The sequence below is a fragment of the Mustela nivalis genome (assembly GCF_964662115.1).
Source record: "Mustela nivalis genome assembly, chromosome: 5".
Taxonomy (NCBI): domain Eukaryota; kingdom Metazoa; phylum Chordata; class Mammalia; order Carnivora; family Mustelidae; genus Mustela; species Mustela nivalis.
The window spans coordinates 40,569,425-40,589,061 of NC_139024.1; the positions used below are offsets into that span (position 1 = coordinate 40,569,425).

Below are 19,637 nucleotides of genomic sequence, written 5' to 3' on the forward strand. Positions count from 1 at the left end.
GGGGCAGGCTGTCGATATGGGCTATTGCTGCAGCAGCACAAGCAGATGTCAGGGGTTTGGATTGAGGCAAAGATGGGAAAAAGCTGACTAGAAGGATCTATGAAATACTGAGAAGTTTTGATCCATAAGGTTGGATATTAATGTCTTTTCTCTTAGAAAAGGGAGATAAAACCTTCTATAATTCTCCTTCAAGGTGAGTGCTTGCTAGTACAATGGATTCATTCATTCTCCCAATTTAAACATATTTATTTGCCCATACCTTCGATTCTATTGATTTTTCTATCCCCTTTCCTTAGCCTAACAGTGATATAACTGTAAAATCAGGAGCCAAGAGAAAAAAACGGAGCAGAACCTTGGCTGAATTCCCAGACAGGAACACACCTTCTCACCCACTGGAGAGGTGGATACGCGGTCACAGGCACACACAGTCAGCTCTCATTCCCACAGACACAGCTCTCTGGGACTCCCGGCAGCAATGATTGATCAGGGATCCTTCACTTACAGCTCCTAAAGCAAATTGAGGATAATATGACCTCCCATGGGTTCCCATGATTGCATTCTGTATGTGTGTGGTACAAACAAAGCCAACCATCTTTTTAACTCTTGACATTCAAATGCAGAAGTTTAATAAACAGATTTGCTTCGCTAAGCAACCTCTGTGATTTTTAACCAGCCTGTCGCTATGCAGCATGAAGACTGGAGGGGCAGGGTAAGGGGGAGTCAGGAGATCTCTCCAGGCCCCCACAAGGTAAGACTTTCAGAACCAAGTTATACACTTAAGTTTGGAAACATTTTCAAAACAAGCCCTTCTGGATGGGTGTTCCATATTCTTGATTTATTCCCACAGGAGTCCTTCCCTGTCGGGCCCTATGTGGCAGCCACTACCTATCACTGCCTGAAGCGAAGACCATGGATCACCTGAGTCCCTGAAAACAACCTCGGGTACTGAACTCCCCGCTGCCACTGAGAGAGTGTTATTACTCACTTAAGGTCACCAGAGAACCAGGCCAAACAAAAAGGGACTCTAAGCAGGCCTTTTTGGATTCCTCTTCCCACATGATATTAAGTTGGTTTAGGAGGCCTCATCCCATGCCCACTTTGGAGATGGTAATCGGGGCATGAATTTCCCTGCAGATTTGAACCACTGAGAAATGGACAGGCTCCCCTAGACCCTCTCTCTCCAGCTGAGGCCAGAGCTGCATTTCAGAGCCTGTGAACAGAACTGACTACTGGGACTGGCAGCAGCTGTCACTCTCTCGGGGGTTCACAGATGAAAAGGCAAGGCTGAAAGGAGGCATGGGAGGTGTGAATTCCTACCTCTTGGGGTCAATGAAGGTTCAACTATCTTTGACTCTCTGGATGTTAGCACTGGGGCGGGCAGACCACTCAAGACCATCTGCAATCATTGGTAACCAGAACGCATGCTTGCACTCACACACACACACACACACACACACACACACACACACGTACCTCAGGACCAAACCAACAGCTCATGGCAGCAAAAGGTTGCTGCAAGAAATATTACAAGCATGCAAGTGACAGGATGGAAACGCTGATTTCCCAGGGAGGGGACAGGAGGAAGCACACCAAGGCAGTTGAGAGTCCTCAAGGCTAGGGTGCAAGTCTCCAGGAATGGAGACCTGGGCACAGACATTCATTTTAAAACTTTCTTTTCTTTAAGTAGGCTCCACACCCAGTGTGGAACCCAATGCAGGGCTTGAACTTGCGACCCTGAAATCAAGACCTGAGCCGAGATCAAGAGTCGAACACTTAACCAACTGAGCCACTCAGGTGCCCCAATTTTTAATTTTCTTAAAACAGACCAAAAAGGTTCCTGGGGTGCAAAAATTGAGCTGAGGGCATTTTCCTTTTTGATGAAGGTTATGATTCTATTCTTGCTATTTGGGCTCCTCTAAAATAGGGTGAAAAGCACACAAACTGACATTATGGACCTTTGTCCAATTATATGTGAACTAATCTCATTATAGAAACATGCTTCAGAGCTGAGCAGATGGCACCATTATTAGACACCAGAAGTGACCGAATTTAGCATTAGGATTATTCTTGGATAGTAGATTACCAGCTCAGCCAAGATTCCTTCATGCTCTAAACTCCTTGAGGGTAGTGACTTCAACATACTTAACTTTGGCATGCTCAGCACCCAACACAGTCATATCCTAAGTGGTTGTTGAGTGAATAAATGAAACCACACTCTCCAGCTGCTAAGAAAACAGTACCGAAGAGTCTGAGGCTGATGGCCTTGGCACACCACAAATCCTGCGACAGCAAACCTTTCACATAACCACTTATGGCAAAGATGGAGAACTCCAGAACCAGAAGGGACCTAAAATTCCTCTCTGGGCAGGATGAGAATGAGTCACCAAGATGATAAACATAAAAAGAACTGTCCCCTTGTGGCATAAAGCAGTACTTCTGAGCTCTTGCTTTACAAAGCAGTGCTTGGTTTGGTCACTTTTTGTGATGTGCCTGAGTATCCATACCCCGCTGGAGGAGCCCAGGGGTCTTCCAGCCACAACTGGTCCAGTAACAGGAAAAGGGTTAGTGTCTTTAGATCTTCTGTGTAACAGTCTTCAAAGGCAAATCCCCTCTTTATACTTACCCAAAGCCAGCCTCTCTCTTGCCTCTCCCACAAAGACAGCTGCTCCCCAATGCAAAGAAGCAAACAGCTTCTCAGAGAGAAAAGAGAAGATGCAAATCTTGTTCAATGCAAAACAGATAGCCTGATGGGGCCACCGTCCTTTAAAGATGCCCTTCCGGCAGAGGAGCCCTTACACAGCCTAACATCCTTACTGAAAAGACTAAAACAATGGACTGAAGTGCCTGCCTCAGCTATCATTGGGAAACCTCCTGCCTCTCTCTGACCTCGGCAGGCTGAGGGCACAAGGGGTCATCTCTGCATCACTGTTCAGGGATGTTTGTGACCTGCAGCAGTCCCAAGTCCCTGCACTTTTGACTCCCTGACAAGCTGAAGGCTGAATCTCAGGAGGTTTGGGACAGGGCTTTGGGCCACTAGAAGTATCCCTCCTTCCCCTTATGCAGTGCCAGTTGTGGCCAGATACTAAAGACCAGCAAGGGGGCACGTCTGAACAGTGGAGCTCACCTCCTAATCTCCTCTGGACTCTCCCTCCTAATCTCTTCTAGAAGCAAAGGGGGAAAAAATTCTATGAGAAATCTCTCTAGAATCAAGAGATACTATTCCTTAAACCTTCTGTGGCTGCCTTAGAAAAACTTCCCAAACTACTGGTGTGTGCTGCTGACTCAGGAAGCTAGAATCCCCTCCACGGATTTTGCAAAGCATAAGTAAGCATTGTTGAAATGAGAGAGACAAACCAAACAGGGTTGACAATTTCCAACTTAGATGGGTTATTGGTTTATTTTATGGCCTGTCAAGAAGGGTCATCACACTGATTCAAGATCAACGTCCCCAGTATTATTTCATTTTTTAATTGAAATAATACTGTCATATAGCATTATCTCATTTTCAGTATTTCACTTCTTAGTTTCCCCTTCAGTAGGTTTTGAGGGAGCATGCCTGCTTCAGTCCACTCTGCAGGAAGCTACTTGGCAATTCATTCTCTATTCAGAGATGCGACAGAGCTCCTTATGCATCTCACCAGCCCCGACAATTGTCTCAAGAAGCCCATCCTGGCAGTTGCCTGCCCTTTGGCAGAGCTCTGGAAACGAGCTTCTATGAGCATCTCCCAGGGACCCTTCTCCCATGGCTTAGATGCCAACATACTGTACAGACACTGCTGCAGGCCGGAAGTTAACTAGATCAGGCTCTGAAAACAACCCCCAGATTTATCTCTATATACTGATAGGGGATTCTTCCGGGGAACACAAACAAATGGAAACCAAGGCATTTAATTTCCCAACACAAGCTAAAGAACTTACATTGGGGGCTAGGAAGGATATTATTAAAAATATAGGTGGGGTACCCGGGGGCTCAGTTAGTTAAGCATCTGCCTTTGGTCCTGGGATCAAGCCCTGCATCAGCTCTCTGCTGGCAGGGAGCCTCCTTCTCCCTCTCCCTGTGCCTGCTGCTCCCCCTGCTTGTGCTCTCTATATTCCCCATCAAATAAATAAATAAAAGGTAATATATATATGTTATTAAACAATATATACATAATATATAAATTTTGTCTTTAAAAGTAAATATGTAAAAAAAAAAAAAAGTAAATATGTATTATAAATGCACCAAGAAAGACAGGAAGTGTTTACTTCAAATAAATAATGCTACTCACTCAGAGCTGGGATTGAACAACTTATTTTCTTTTTTGCGCTAACATACTTTCTGGGGATTTTTTATAAGAAAAATATTATGAGGAGCACCTGGTAGCTCAATGAGTTAAGCCTTTGGTTTAGGTCATGATCTCAGGATCCTGGGATCAAGCCCCACAGTGGGCTCTCTGCTCAGCAGGGAGCCTGCTCCCCCCCCACACACTCTGCCTGCCTCTCTGCCTACTTGTGATCTCTCTCTCTCCCTGTTAAAAATAGATAGATAGATAGATAGATAGATAGAAAAATATTAAGAGAAAAAAGAATGCTATTTTTCACAAAGGAAATAGATCTGGTCTGTCCAATTCTCTGCAGCCCCACCGCAGCCACCCTCATGCAAGCTCCCATCATCTGCACTCTGAACTAAAACTCCACCTCTAGCCTGTCATAACCAGACTCGTTTCACTTTCTCTGGTTCCTCCCCATTGAGGCAAAAATTCTCTTTTAAAAACATAAATCTGATTCCCTCATTTCCAATCTTAAAGCCTTCCACAGCATACTGGGTGCCCTTAGGATAAAATTCACCGTTCTTAACATGGCTCGAGCCTACTGGCCCCTTCACTCCAGCCACACCTCCCGGGGCTTCCTGTGCTAGTTCTGGCTTGTTGACATGCTGCTTCCCCCATCTGGGCCTCTCCCTCTTTCACTTTGTTTAATTCTTACTCATTTCTGAAAACTGAGTCTAGATACTGCTTCCACAAAGCCCTTCCCTGACGTACCATTCCAGGGAAATCCATTTAGTACCTTGAAGATTTCTTTCATGACTCTGATTAGACTAATACTTACTTGTTTAACATCTGTTTCCTGGGATGGACTGTGAGCCCTCGGAGGACATGGACCACAAGGGCCCCACCTTGGCACAAAGTACGAGTTCAATGACTATGGAATGTGAATGCTTTACTTCTTTAAAAATGAAGTTCTGAAAACCAGGACAACATTAAAGAAAATCTTGGTATTTCTCAGCATATTATCTCCTGTGATATTTTAAGAAATTCATTTTAAAAGAAAAGCATGTGGGAGGATCAACACTTATTGTGCCAAGTTTTCCTGTATCTACTGTTCTCTAAGACAAAACAAACAGCAAGCACTATCATAACGAAAGCTCCTATCACTGCTGCCTTTTTAAAGCATGGACCATTCCTGCTCACATAAACAGAAAGGGCTGGACCCACTGACCCCTTCCACTCAGCAGCCCAGATTTCAAAGTTTCAGGGGATACTACTTAGCTCATCTGGCCATCTGGCATGCCAGGTCCATGCTGGCTCAAAAAAAGCTATTAATAATCCAGGCATATGGAATAATCCAGGAAAGACGTGACCTGTTGACAGAAGACCATTGTGCTAGGACCTTGGGCCCCTCTTTCTCATCCTTTGTGGCGTAGCTGTGGTAACTGCTGTGATATTTTTTGACTCTTTGCCATTTGTTTTGCTGCTGACAGATCTGCAGCCGAGCATATGCAGCACACTTCTGTTCATGCACCTGTTAACTGCTGATGGGCCCGCGGCTCATGCAACAGATGAGACACGTGTAAGCTGCAGGACTCTCGGGAAAATGGCAAGTACCAAATGTCCCCTCACTCTCATAGCTTGAGTTCATTTTCCAACCTCTTTCCGAAATTCTTATTGGAAAAGGCAAATGCCCAGACAAAATGCCATGTGATCCATGGTATCATCTGTTTGGCTGGAGATGCGTTCTACTGTTTTTTTTTCTTCAATTCATTGCCTTCCTAAGGAGATGCTTATGCACTATCCTTATAATCTGCTCCATAATGTATGAAGCATTTTAGACCATAATTTATGTTTTACTCAAAAACATTTATCAAAAATTTAAAACATGTCAGATAGTGCACTAAGTACTATTACCATCTATTGGCCCAAGACTCTCACATTCGTATCTCAGTTACAAATCTCTCCTCCAGACTCCAGATCCACATGTCCAGCTACTCATCATGTCCACTGGGATGTCTCAAGAGACAAATCTACAAATCTAAGACAGGACTTGCCTTTCTCCAACCTAGTCTCTTCCAGTGTTCCTATTACAACTCTGCATATAAAAAATTTGGTTTCAGTCTTGAAATCTCCCTTTCCCTATTCCCCTTATCGAATACTTCCACCCACCATCACAGCATCCTGTCAATTTCGCTTCCAAAATCTCTCTCACATACATCTCTACTACCAAAAATTTAATTTTCTTACAGTTCTGGAGGCTAGAAGTTCAAGATAAGGTTCGGGGTAATTCAGATGACCCAATAATTTCTCTTTTTTAAAAAGTGTTGCTTTGTTTAGAATAAGAATAAACATAGCTACCGTTTTTCCTTATAGCAAATTATAAGGATGATTATGTTGCTTAAACAACCTATCTGGACTATAAATTCAAATTGCTTCATCTATAATGATTCCACTAGAAGTTGTTTTTACCCACATGATGTTTTTAATCAGTGTCAACAAATTTTTTAACACTATACTATATTAGGGAAAACTAATAATGCACATCAGATTTTCATCCTATCTGAATTTCATCAAATGAGTGGCTTGAGTCTACTGATAAAAGAGACCAGCTCTGTATTAACAATAGAAATCACAGTACTTCTTTTTACAATGTATTAAAAATTACATATTTGTCATCACTATAATCAAAGAAAGAACTGCATTCCACTAATTTAATCTGAAATAGTAATTATAATCTAGAAACTAACTATAATAAAGTTGTTAAGCTACTACTCATGAAAAGAAGTTATGGACAAACTACTTCTGTCAGACCAACTGTATCTGTTCCCCATGGCTGCTGTAAAAAATTTCCACCTAAGGCTCACCATTGAGGGCCCACCCATTGAGGATTATTCTCCTGAGATAATCCAGGAGAAGCTCCTCCTCTCAAGGTCCTTAATCACATTTTTAAAATTTTTGCCATATAAGGTAGTATCCACTCTTTCATCATATAAGGTAATAGTCATAGCATCTGGTGATTAAGAAGTGAATATATCTTTGGAGGGCCATTTTGTCTACCAACCATACCAGCCCTACAGATAACAACACCGAAAACAACTAGAAAAGCCCAACAAAACAATAAAAAATCTGTCTGAAGGCATCAGAGAGCTGCCACGGCAGCAGGGACTTGGTAGCCAAGATTATGAAGGAAAGGTTAGTATAGAGGGTCACATTTTCCTTTCTGGCATTCGCTGATTTGCAAGCAGTTGTCAAGGGAGTTCAGGAAACACTAAGGTGGAAGAACTGAATAAATACTTCACACTTCAGCTGGGAGATGTTGAAAAGGGTCAACTGCCCTAGGAATAAGGATAAACTGGAAAGAAAATAGCCCTCACAGAGACTGAAACCTAGCCTAGGAATCCATTTCAGTGAAAGCAAAACCAAGGAGCGGAAAAGAAATGCCCAGGTTATATTATCCAGCTAAGGTCTGATATCCAGAATACATAAAGAATGCTTCCAAAATCAGTAAGAAAATGAGACAATAAAGCAGGAGAATGGTCCAGAGTCTTTTTACATATAACTTCACAAAGAGGCTATCAGATAGTCAATGAACAAATGGAAAGGTGCTCAACTTTGAAAGTCATCAAGGAAAAAGAAAATAAAACCCCTACACTCTCATAAGAATAGCTAAAGTTTTAAAAGACTGAAAATACCAAGTGTGGACATAGATCTGGAGCCATGGGAACGCCCCTACACCTCTGGTTGGGGATGAGGGTGTAAGTTGGTATAACCACCTTAGAAAACTCTTTGGTAGTACCAAACACACACATATCCTATGCCCAAACAATTCCCATTCTACAAATATAATCGACAGAAATGCAAACAGCTGTGCATCAAAGGATATATGGGGAATGTTCATTAAAGCACCACTCTTAATAGCAAAACACTGGAAAAACATTATTGGTAGCCTGTCTAAAGAGAGGGATGATGTGAATTGTCTGTTTCCACAAAACATATTATGACAGGTTACTGAGGATGTATTACGTACATTGTAATTCCATTTATGATTTGAATACTTAAGCAACTAAAATGTGACAGAGTTTGGTAATTCTTGTCACAAATTAGAACATTAAATTTTCCTTTGTTATGATTTTAACAATTTATCTCTAGAACAACAAATGCATCCTGAATCCCTTAACTATGGCATAAATAGGGAAACATTTAATTATTTTATAATGAAGTAAAATTTCTCTATCTCTTCCATAAAGCTGGTTGCCACCTAAAATGAACATTAATGCTTTTCTCTAGAATGAAATTAACCAAGATATTTGGGTTATGTTCTGAAGTAGTTGCTTAGTAATTGCTTAGTGTTTCAGTAGCACAAAAAGTTGGAAATAAAATTTAAAATACAGTATAGACTATTTTAAAAAGCCATAAAGCAACTTAAATGTCTATTAATAGCAGAAGAGACAAGTAAATTACAATATATTCAGACTGTATAACAATGCAAATCAATAAGCGATTACTGCCCATAACCATGTGAATAAATCTCACAAACATTCTGCTTCACAGAAGAAACCAGACACAAAAAAGACACACTGTATGATTCTTATATAAAATTCAGAAACAAGCAAAACTTATCTATTGTATTGGAAGTCAGGACAATGATTTGGAAAGGAGGGCAGGTAGTGACCAGGAGGGATGAGAGGGAGACTCTGGACCATTGCCAGCATTCAGTTTCCTAATCCAGATGGTAGTTTCATTGACTTTTTAAAAATTCATCGATCTGTAGGTCCATGATTTATATCCTTTTCAGTTGGCATATTTTAATTGAAAAAAAAAATTTGTAAAGCTCTAAAACTCTCGTTGTCAATTTTCTGAAAGGAAACCACTCACTTTCCTAAGAAAAGAAAGGCAACAAGAATTATTACTCTGCTTTACAGGTTTGCTGAGAAATCTCCCCCAGTCAGTCCAGGTTTTTGATGAAAATTGGTATTGATGTTCAAAGTCCTGCAGTCGCCAGTTGCTAAGCTTAGTGGCATTTCTGACACTGCCAACAAATTAGTTTCCAAGCCTCATGATTACTGGTAAAGTGCTGCAAATATCTTCTCGTAGTCAAAAGCCAAGTGCACACACCAGCAGAAAACTATAGAAGCTGCTGCTGTGCAGACTCTGGCCTATAGCCCCACACTCCGGATGGAACAGCCAGCTCAAGACAACCACTCAGGAATTCTGCATCCCATGACTGCATCTCACACCCCAAAGTTAGATGGAGACACTTGCTGTTGTGTTAGAGATTTTATTTATTTATTTATGTATTTATTTATATCGGGAGAGAGAGAGCAAGGGGAGGGGCAAAGGGAGAGAGAGAATCCCAAGCAGACTCCGAGTTGAGTGTGGAACCTGGCATGGGGCTACATCCCAGGACCCTGAGATCATGACCTGAGCGGATATCAAGAGTCAGATGCTTGGGGCACCTGGGTGGCTCAGTGGGTTAAGCCTCTGCTTCGGGTCAGGTCATGGTCTCAGGGTCCTAGGATCGAGCCCCGCATCAGGCTCTCTGCTCAGTGGGGAGCCTGCTTCCCCCTCTCTCACTGCCTGCCTCTCTACCTACTTGTGATCTCAAAAAAAAAAAAAAGTCAGATGCTTAACCAGCTGAGCCACCCAGGTGCCCCAGCACTCACAGTTGTTTTAAAAGCCACAGATGGCTTAGCTTTGCCTCATGGCAGCTCATGAGGGAGGGGAGAGAGGGTATGACAACTGACTTATCCAAAAGAGAAATTTTTTTAACATCGCCCCTTTGTTTGTTGATCCTAAGACCCAGCCTCTCTACCAGATATGTTTGGAGTTTTGGAAGTATAGGATTTATTGATATTTTTTAAAAAATAACTGCTGTAGGGGTGCCTGGGTGGCTCAGCTGGATAAGTGTCTGCCTCGGTCCTGGGATGGAGACTGAAATCGGGCCCCCTGCTCAGCAGAGAGCCTGCTTCTCACTCTGCCTCTCCCTGCTGCTCTCCCTGCCTGTGCTGTCTCTTTCTCTCTCTCTCAAATAAATAAAATATTTTAAAAAAAAAAAGTGATGCCTTGTGAAGGCCAACTCTATAAAAAAAAAAATAATAATTGCTGTAAGTTTCATTTGGTAGTAATGATCATCAAAGTGGAAGGTAACTGTTACCCTCTACAACACCTTGAGGTTTAAATGGCTCACACAAGCTAATAATGTGGCCCTGCAGCTACTTTCCACGTGGCTTCTTTGGGACGAACAGACAGGGTAAGCCTAGGAGAGCACTACCCTAAAGCTCAAACAGGGAGGCACTGTGGTCTTTGCTGCCATGGCCATCCATTGCCTTTCTATTCTTTCCTTCAACTCCTTTTCAGGAGATGACAGGCACATGGAAATTCAGTTACTTGCCACAAATCATCCAGGAATTTTTAGGGCAATTTAGAAAAGATCAATTTAAATTTGGTTCTTTTACTCCCCAGGGAATTGTGACATCAGCAATGGTATAACCACATTATTGATAATATGAAAAGCAGCAGCAAACAATTTACTGGGCCAGGCACTGCACTAAGAACTTTATGTGCATCCTTCCAGATAACCACCATGAGTCTATTCATATTATTATACTACTTACCACATTTTACAGATAGGACTTAAAGGCTTAAAAAGGATATGTTTCCACAGTACTAGGGTGCCTTCTATATGCAAGGAAGAAAATGAATATTATCCAGTGAGGCTAAAAAATAAAATTATCTGGAAAGATCTTTAAGTGTTCCACTTATTTACTAATATACCCCTTAAAATATTAGCACACCAGAGATGACATCAGTCAGGGTAAGCCAGGTAACAAACAAGCCCAAAGTCTCAGTGGCTAAACAACACAAGTTCATTTCACCTTCAAGCAATGTCCACCTAGGACTGGTGGGGACTTGCCCAGGCTGACAGAGAAACCATCATTTGGAATGTCACCAGTCTCCATGGCACAGGGAAAGAGAGATCTTGTGATCACATGATCTAGCCCAGAAGTGACACAATATGCTTTTCATAACTCACTGGCCGGAAGTTGTCACATGGTCCCACAAACACAAAGAGGCCAGGAAGTGCAAGCCCATCACATGCCTAGAAAATAAAAAGCTCTGAATATTCAGTAAGTAGCAGTAATGTTTGCTCAAGGAATTAGGGCTCATTGTGGTTAAGAGCACAGACTGTGAAATAGCGGGCTTGGCTTTGAACCCCAATGCAACCACATACTAGCTGGACACCACACCACAACTTAGAGAAGATAACTTGATCTATTCATGCTTCAGTTTTCTCATCCATAAAATGGGGATAGTACTAGCATTGACCTTGTAGGCTTGTTAGAAGATGAGTGTTTCTACCAGTAAGAAATTTAGAACAGTACCTGACAGATTCTAATACCATAAATACTATATGTCTTATATTATCTTGAAAACAATTTTGAAAGGAAATGCTTTTTATTTTTGTAAGATAGTTAATGGAAGGGCACTGTGTAAGGTATCAGTACAGAAGCCAACACACACAAAGTAGGTCCACCATAAACGCCAGAGAACCAGGATGCCCAGGCCTTACTTGGCCTAGTCACCAGCTACCCGGACCTTGGCTTCTAGGTTTCTTTCTTATTTTTAAAAAAGAGGGGCCCTATAAAGGTGGTTTCCAAGGTTCTCCAGCACTAAAAGCTTGGAATTCTTTGGTTCATGGATCACTGACTTGACCTAACAAGGTATTTTTCATTGTTTACCCTTTATTCTTATACCTTAAAGGATAATCCTCCCATTCCTTGGCTGGATCAGAAAGGTGAGCCTCACCTGGATTCTCCCCTCTCGACAGACCTAGCCTAACACTACTGATCTGGAGAAGTGCCCACCTGCTACTACCCAATGCCAGGAAGCTGCCAGGAGAGAGGCAGGTCCCCGTACACTTCAAAGGAGGTGCTCCCCTCCCAACCAGAGTGGTTAGAGCTGTAAACAGTCACCCTGAGGGGAGCTGGCCTCCACCCAGAGGGTGGTGAGCTCACCTCCTCCTGCAGCAGAGTGAGGACTTCAAAACACTCAGCACAGGATGCCACCCACCACTCAGAAGCACTAGCCCTACCCTCACCTTCCCTCCAGGGTCCTGGGTGGGCCCTGAACCTGTGTGTTAGAGGGGACAGGAGCTGTTATCCCCGTGGTTTAAGGGGAGCCAAACAGTCCCAGGGACCTCTCTGTTCTCCAGTCTGGCCCTATTCTGCAGTCAGGAACAGAAGTACAAATTTAAAAATCAAGAAAAGATGCTAAGAGGAAAAAAAGGAAAAAAAGCTTATCAGTAAACAAAGCTTTAAAGAGTGGGGAGTCAGCCACGATAGCACAGCCTTAGCTGAACATGCAGAATGTGTGAATAAAAACGTGCATGTGCTAGGAAAAGACACTTCTCAGTGCTGCTGTGTTCTAAACGTTAACAACTACGTCACGATTTTAGTCTCCGTAGCTGAGGCCCCTCCCTTTCATAGGATCTATGAAAGCCCCCTTCACGAACATCATGTATCACCTTGAGCCTGTTCTGCCTCTTCGGAGGGGTCTCAAGCATACATTCTGTATAATACCTCTCTCTGCACCTTGTGTTAACATCTCTCCTGGCTGGAGTGCCATGCCCATGGGTACAGGCACCAGGCAAGGGCCACCTGCAAGGTAAAGCTTCCCCTGATTTCCCCCACTATTTCTGGGTCACTTACTATCAACAGCACCCATTTCACACCACCTTGTGCCATTGTTTAAAGTTCAAGCCGCCATGTGAGTGACCCCTCTTGGAAGTAGACTGTCCAGCCCCAGTCAAATTGCAGATGACTGCGGCCTCTCGAGGGACTCCAAGCCAGAACTCCTCAGGGAGGCCACTCCCAGATTCCGGACTCAGAGAAACGATGCGACATAACAGAAGCTTGTTTCTCTAAATAAACTGCTAAGTGTGGGGTAATTTGTGATGCAGCAATAATGAACTGACTTTGTAACTCACAAAGCACCTGTAAGTACTTGATAAAACAATTTTAACAAATGTTGATGGAACATAGGTGATGGTTATACAGTGTTGACTGTGCAATTCTTTCACTGTTGCTGTATGTAGAAAAATGTTCATAATTAAATGCTGGGGGAAAAACAACATAAAACATAACATAAAACTGGCAGCTATTATTAGTCCATGACACAGCTTCAATAACGTTTTCTGAGCAACAGAAGAGAATGGTTTAAAAGGGCGACCAAGGAATACAGTCTATTTTTAAAGCAGGTATCTTTAGAACATTATATACTATACATGTTTTCAGAGTGCATATTTGTGGGCACCTGGGTGGCTCAGTCATTAAGCGACTGCCCAGGTCACAATCCTGGGGTCCTGGGATCCAGCCCCGCATTGGGCTGACTGCTCGGCGGGAAGACTGCTTCTCTGTTTCCCACTCCCCCTGCTTGTGTTCCCTCTCTGGCTGTCTCTCTCACTGTCAAATAAAAAAATAAAATCTTTTAAAAAATAAATGAAGTGCATATCTGTGTATATCAAGTAGTATTAAATGTATGTGTGCTATGTTACTCATTTTTTATCCCAACTTCCAATTTTCAAAAAGATTTCGATCTGCCAATTTCAGTTTTATCAGTCACGGTGTTTGTTTTTCAGGAGCCCCATGACAGACAAGAAATTACTGTTAGATCAACAGTAACCTATTTCTTCAGATAAGGGCACCTACGCTGTGTTGCACACTCATTCTGATTTAGTTCCCAAGCTTATTAGGCTAGCTCAATTCCCTGCTGCCTTACCAGGTAATGGTCAGAGAAATTTGATTAACTTTTACAAAACATACTCAACACAAAGCTGCAAGAAATGGATACTTCTGCGCTCCAGAGAAGGTGGACTGGTCAGACTGGTGTCGATGCCAATTCATGTTTTCCTTTATCATTACCTGGATCTGACACCCACTAGTTCATATTTTTATAGTGAAATCAGTCTGCTATAATTGCAGTTCATACCAAACATCAATAATGAATTTTTAGAGAAATAGTACAACAAACCTAGCTTTTCTTTCTTTTTTTTTTTTTAAGATTTTATTTATTTATTTGACGGACAGAGATCACAAGCAGGCAGAGAGGCAGGCGGGGGCGGGGGGAGCAGGCTCCCCCCTGAGCAGAGAGCCTGATGCAGGGCTCGATCCCAGGACCCTGAGATCATGACCTGAGCCGAAGGCAGAGGCTTTAACCCACTGAGCCACCCAGGCACCCCAAACCTAGCTTTTCTTAAATCAAAGATTTTTTTTTTTTTTTTTTGAGAGGGAGAGACCATGCACACAAGCATGGTGAGAGGGACAGAAGGAGAGAGAGAATCTCAAACAAACTCCACGCTGAGCACCAAGCCCAACGCAGGGCTCAATCTCACAGCTCTGAGATCATGACCTGAGCGGAAATCAATAATGTAATGATATGAGCCATAAAACATTTTGGGATAAACAGCAATTCAGGCTCATTATTTTCTCCAAATAAAAATAAACTGAAATCTGCCTGTCAATGATGGGCGTCCACTTCGTTTATCTTACAGACATCGGAGGGATCACCACAATGTAACTGATTATAAGAGATACTCCATTACAAAGCACACAGTATTGTACTTTTAAAGATAAACTTGGAAAATATTGACATTTAGGTTCAGTGTTTAATATAGAGTTGGGCGTGGTACCTTCTCAACACAATCCAACATAATTGGAAGGAGAGGCCCCCAACAGTATTCACTGCAGACAAGCAACATGTCATGGTGACTAGGGATTAGCTTGTTTAACCTCACCATTTCCACCTCCTAGCTGGGGACAACACTTTGTTGGGATGTGGGATGTGATCCAACTAAAGGCACCTCTGCAAAATGAGGAAGCTGGAAGCGAAGTGGAAACCTTCTCTGTGCAGTTTATGGCTTGTAAGCAAGGTGTGGAAATGGGAGGTTTTCTGTAGCACCTCGTAAGACCATTCTCCAGGGTGCTGAAAGGCATCATGCTGGCAACCCTCTCTCAATTCAGGCTTCCTGATCCCTGGCATCCAGGCAGGGAATAGGTTCTTGAACCCACGGCCCTAATTACTGTCTCTGAGCTGGAAGCCCCCTGGTAGCCCAGTTCCTCACTGTCCTGGGAATCACCAGGGCCCAGCCTAGAGCTGGGCAAACCAGTGAGCACTCGATGCCGGTCTCTCCCTCTTAAATTACCTGGAGCGGTTTCTGTTTCCTGCACCCAGCCCTTACGTATTGACAACAAAAACCCTGCATCTTTTGAAAATATTACGAAATGTACATGCAGCTATCCTGCGTTTCCCTTCTAACCCCCCAAGCTCTGAACACTTCGGATGGGTGCAGGTGCTGGAAGTGCACAAGCCCCCAGAGGAAACAGAAACACAGGGAGCTGGTGGGGAAACAGAGAACTAGCCGAGCGCCAGGTGAGGGCCGGTCCAACTCTGCACCGAAGGGACAAACGGAAGAGGGAAAGAGGCACAGGAAAACCGGAAGGATAAGGCTAAATTTAAATGTATTTTATATTCAATTAACCAATTTATGAAATGGATTTATTTATTAAGTTGACTTAAATAAATGAATGAATTGATTAAGCAGCCAGCCACAAACCTGCCTGAGGACACACATGGCTTGTGGAAACCAGGCTTGCTGTCCTGGAGTCAAAGCTCACCCTGCATAAGGCAAGGCTAAAATAAGGTGAGCCGGCCGCCTCGCTTCTCCGTGTGGCTGTTTAACAGAACAGTTCCAGCCTGTGCTTTCACAGGGGTTTAGATTTCCAGTTAAAGGGAAAGGCAGGAAGCACACTTTTGGTTCACACTTTGGTTCAACGCCAGCAACTCTGAGCTGCACTGCCAACGCTGTTACTGCTGACCAGACAGACAAATCCCCGACCTGTTTCCTGTCTGAATGTCATGACGCCCTATAAGACAGCAAGGTCCTCCGCGGGAGCAGCAGCCAGCACTCTCTATGCAACCAGGTGGATATCATTAAATAAACCCAGAATCCTATCCCTTCTGCTCGTTCCACCACTCTCATCATGGTCAGAAACCACCAGAAACCATCAGAAACCACCAGCTCTGCTGCATCCTGTCTCACCTGGTCATGGCACAGCCTCCTGCTGTTCTTTCTGCTCCTGCATTTCCCCTCCCACTACCAACTATTCCTCATCCCAACTGCCAATGTGGTCTCATTAATGCTTTAGTCAGATCACGACCCTTTTCTACTCAAACCTCCTTTCCCCGAACATGGCTTCTCACACTACCCAGAATAGAAGTCCAGATCTGCAGAATGGTCTATAAAGTCCTCCAGGATCTGCTCCCTCTTTCCTCTCTGATCACACCTCCTACTAGTCCCCTAGCTCATCCTACTCCAGCAACACTGGCCTCCTTGCTACTCTTCCCACACACAAGGTACACTTCTGCCTCAGGGCCTTTGCACTGCTGTCTCTCTACATAAACTGTTCTTCACCTAGATAATTTAAATGCCCTCTCCTTGAGCCCCCACAGATGATTGCACAAATGGTACCTTATCAATGATGCCTTCTCTGACCACCTTATTTAAAATTGTAGTCTTAGCATTTATCACTACCTATATATTTATTTTATTTACTGTTTTTTCACCTTTTTCTAGCCCCATGAGGGTAGGAATTGTTTTGCTCAAGGCTGTATCAGCCACATAGTAGGTACTAATACTTGTTGAATTTAATGAATGGATGAAGAATCTAAGGGATAGGGAGCTTGTCCATGTGTGCAAAGGTGTAAGAAGAAGTGCTAGGGGCCAAATTCAGGTTCTGACGCCTGCATTCTATCCAGGGCTCCTGAAACCCTGCTACCACATCTCAGGGTCTGGCAGAGATGCAGCAGGCATAGTTTTAACTGATGTGAGTCTAATGGTCTGCTGTCCTCTTCTCTACCCAGCAGAGGTGCTCGCCTTAGATGCACTGGGCCCAAACAACACTGCTTCTTAACTGGGCAGAGAAGCAATAGGAGCCCGCTCTCTCAGGATTATTCTTGTCCTTTTTTATTTTTATTTTTTTTAAGATTTTATTTATTTATCAGAGAGAGAGAGAGCACAAGCAGGGGAGCAGCAGCAGAGGAGGAGGCAGGCTCCCCACTGAGGAAGCAGCCCCATGCAGGATTCGATCCTAGGACCCCAGGATCCCAGGATCATGACCTAAGCTGAAGGCAGAGGCTTAAGTGACTGAGCCACTCAAGAATCCTGTTTCTTGTCCTTCTAAACCTCCCTTGGGAGCCCCAGCAGTCAAAAAGCATCAGATCCACCCACTAGTCTAAAGCAAAAAGATGGGCACAGCCCAATGAGCTCTGTACTTTTAACCTAATCTTTAACTGTGGCAAGGTGGCTTCTAAAATTACCTTATATTTAGGCACAAATATTGGGTCCAAGCCAAGTGTTCTACAGCCTGTGGGATGAAAAAGAGGGTGGACAGGCTCTGCAGAACTAGGATGAGGCTGGGGAGGGAGCAACGGATGGGTTACAGCACAGGTGTATACAGAAATAGGAGCAGAAGCAGCAGCAGCAAAGGATGGGTGAAAGCCTGTGAGAATCACCTTACCCACACCCCTCTCTCTGTTGAATGAGCTAGGTCTTTGAGGAGGTGGACCATTAGCTAGAGATTGGCAGTCTTTCTTGTTATACTCTATGTTGAGAACTCTGTGTTTCTTTTAATTAAGTGAATTAATATAAATAACAGACTTAGAATAGTACCTGCCACGCTGTAAGTCCCACATTTCCATAGCTATTATCATAATGGGATTTAATCTCTGTATTTTCTCAGCAACAGCCAAAAGCTCAAAAAGGGTCCTGTCAGGTAAGGAATACAGGGTCGAGTCTCTATATACCTTAAGAGGTGACTTTAAAAAATATTTATTCATCGGCCCAGACTGTTCTAAAAAATAAATAAGACGAGGCTGTAAGTCTGGTTAGAAAGGGATCTAGACCTATTTCTTTTCCTGTCTCTACTGAGATGCTGAAATGGTTATTCTGCATGAGATAATTACAGTCAGGTTAGTTTTATTGTGCTTATGTTAATTATGGTAATGTTACTTAAAATAACATATTGTTATATATGTTGTATATTATAAAATAACATATATATGAAACCAAAAGCCATTTTAAAAACAAACAGGCAGTATAAATCCCAGATCTGACTACTATCATAATGATCACCATTGTTACTGTGAAATGTGGCAGACCTCAAAAGAATCACAAACTTTATTTTTTTTCAAGATTTCATTTACTTATTTGAGAAAGAAAGAGAGAGAGATCAGGAGTGAGGGGAGGGGCAGAGGGGGAGAGAAAGAGGGATAAGCAGATCTCCCGCCTGAGTAGGGATGCCCAGGTGGGACTTGATCCGAGGACCCTGAGATCATGACCTGAGCCAAAGGCAGACGCTTAACCGAATAAGCCACTCAGGCACCCCAAGAATTACAAACTTCTAATAACCAGTGGGAGAAGTGGCAAAATAGAAGTTTTAGGGCAAGGGTAATTTAATGTCAACAAGAATGCAGGGGCTAGAGCACTGTGCTGTGTACCACAGCTGCCAACCGGACACCAGTGGAGGTGAGCACCGAGAAACGAGACCACTTGAAAGAAGAGAAATTTTGTGGGCCAGTGCTGGGATGCAGCACGATGTTATCTGCACTACTCAAGTCACTGCTTCACTTGTTTTTGGCAGATAACTTTCTCATATTAAAAACCTAGCACCATTAAGTGGGTAGGAGAAGAATAAATGAAACAAGATGGGATTGGGAGGGAGACAAACCATAAGTAACTCTTAATCTCACAAAACAAACTGAGGGTTGCTGGGGGGGGGGGTGGTTGGGAGAAGGGGGGGGGTTATGGACACTGGGGAGGGTATGTGCTTTGGTGAGTGCTGTGAAGTGTGTAAACCTGGTGATTCACAGATTTGTACCCCTGGGGATAAAAATATATGTTTATAAAAAATAAAAAATTATTAACAATGAAAAAAAAAACACAGGATGAGAGAAAATACTTGCAAATCAAATTTCTGATAAGGGATTTCTATCCAGAATATATGAAGAACTCTCACAACTCAAGAATAAAAAGACATATAACTCAATTAAAAAAAATAAAACAAACCTAGCACCACAATGTCTTTTCTCTTTTTTTAATTACTATTTTTTTCATTTAAATTCAAGTAGCCAACATACAGTCCATCATCAGCACATCTTTTCAATGAGAAAGGAATGAAAAAGAAGAATCTTACTGCACCAAATATCATACAAACCACAAATGCCCACTCACTGCAGTGTGCGAAAGAGATTATTTTCAAGCATCTCCAAATGGTTATCAGCCAGAAAGCCTCCCCCCACTCAGGGCAAAGCTACTACAGGATACATAGTGGA

General features: G+C 42.9%; 1 protein-coding gene and 1 long non-coding RNA gene across 5 annotated transcripts in view; one reads left to right on the forward strand and one right to left on the reverse strand.

The window, feature by feature from the left end:
* Positions 1-18,532, forward strand: part of LOC309864787 — an 86,888-nt gene extending 68,356 nt beyond the window's left edge. Inside the window, exon 3 of the long non-coding RNA XR_014311757.1 lies at positions 18,523-18,532. This is a non-coding gene — a long non-coding RNA (uncharacterized lncRNA). The remainder of the gene's footprint in view (positions 1-18,522) is intronic.
* The window catches only part of ANKRD6 (ankyrin repeat domain 6), a 189,917-nt gene that overhangs the window by 100,532 nt on the left and 69,748 nt on the right, over positions 1-19,637 (reverse strand). The gene's annotated exons all lie outside the window — the stretch shown is intronic.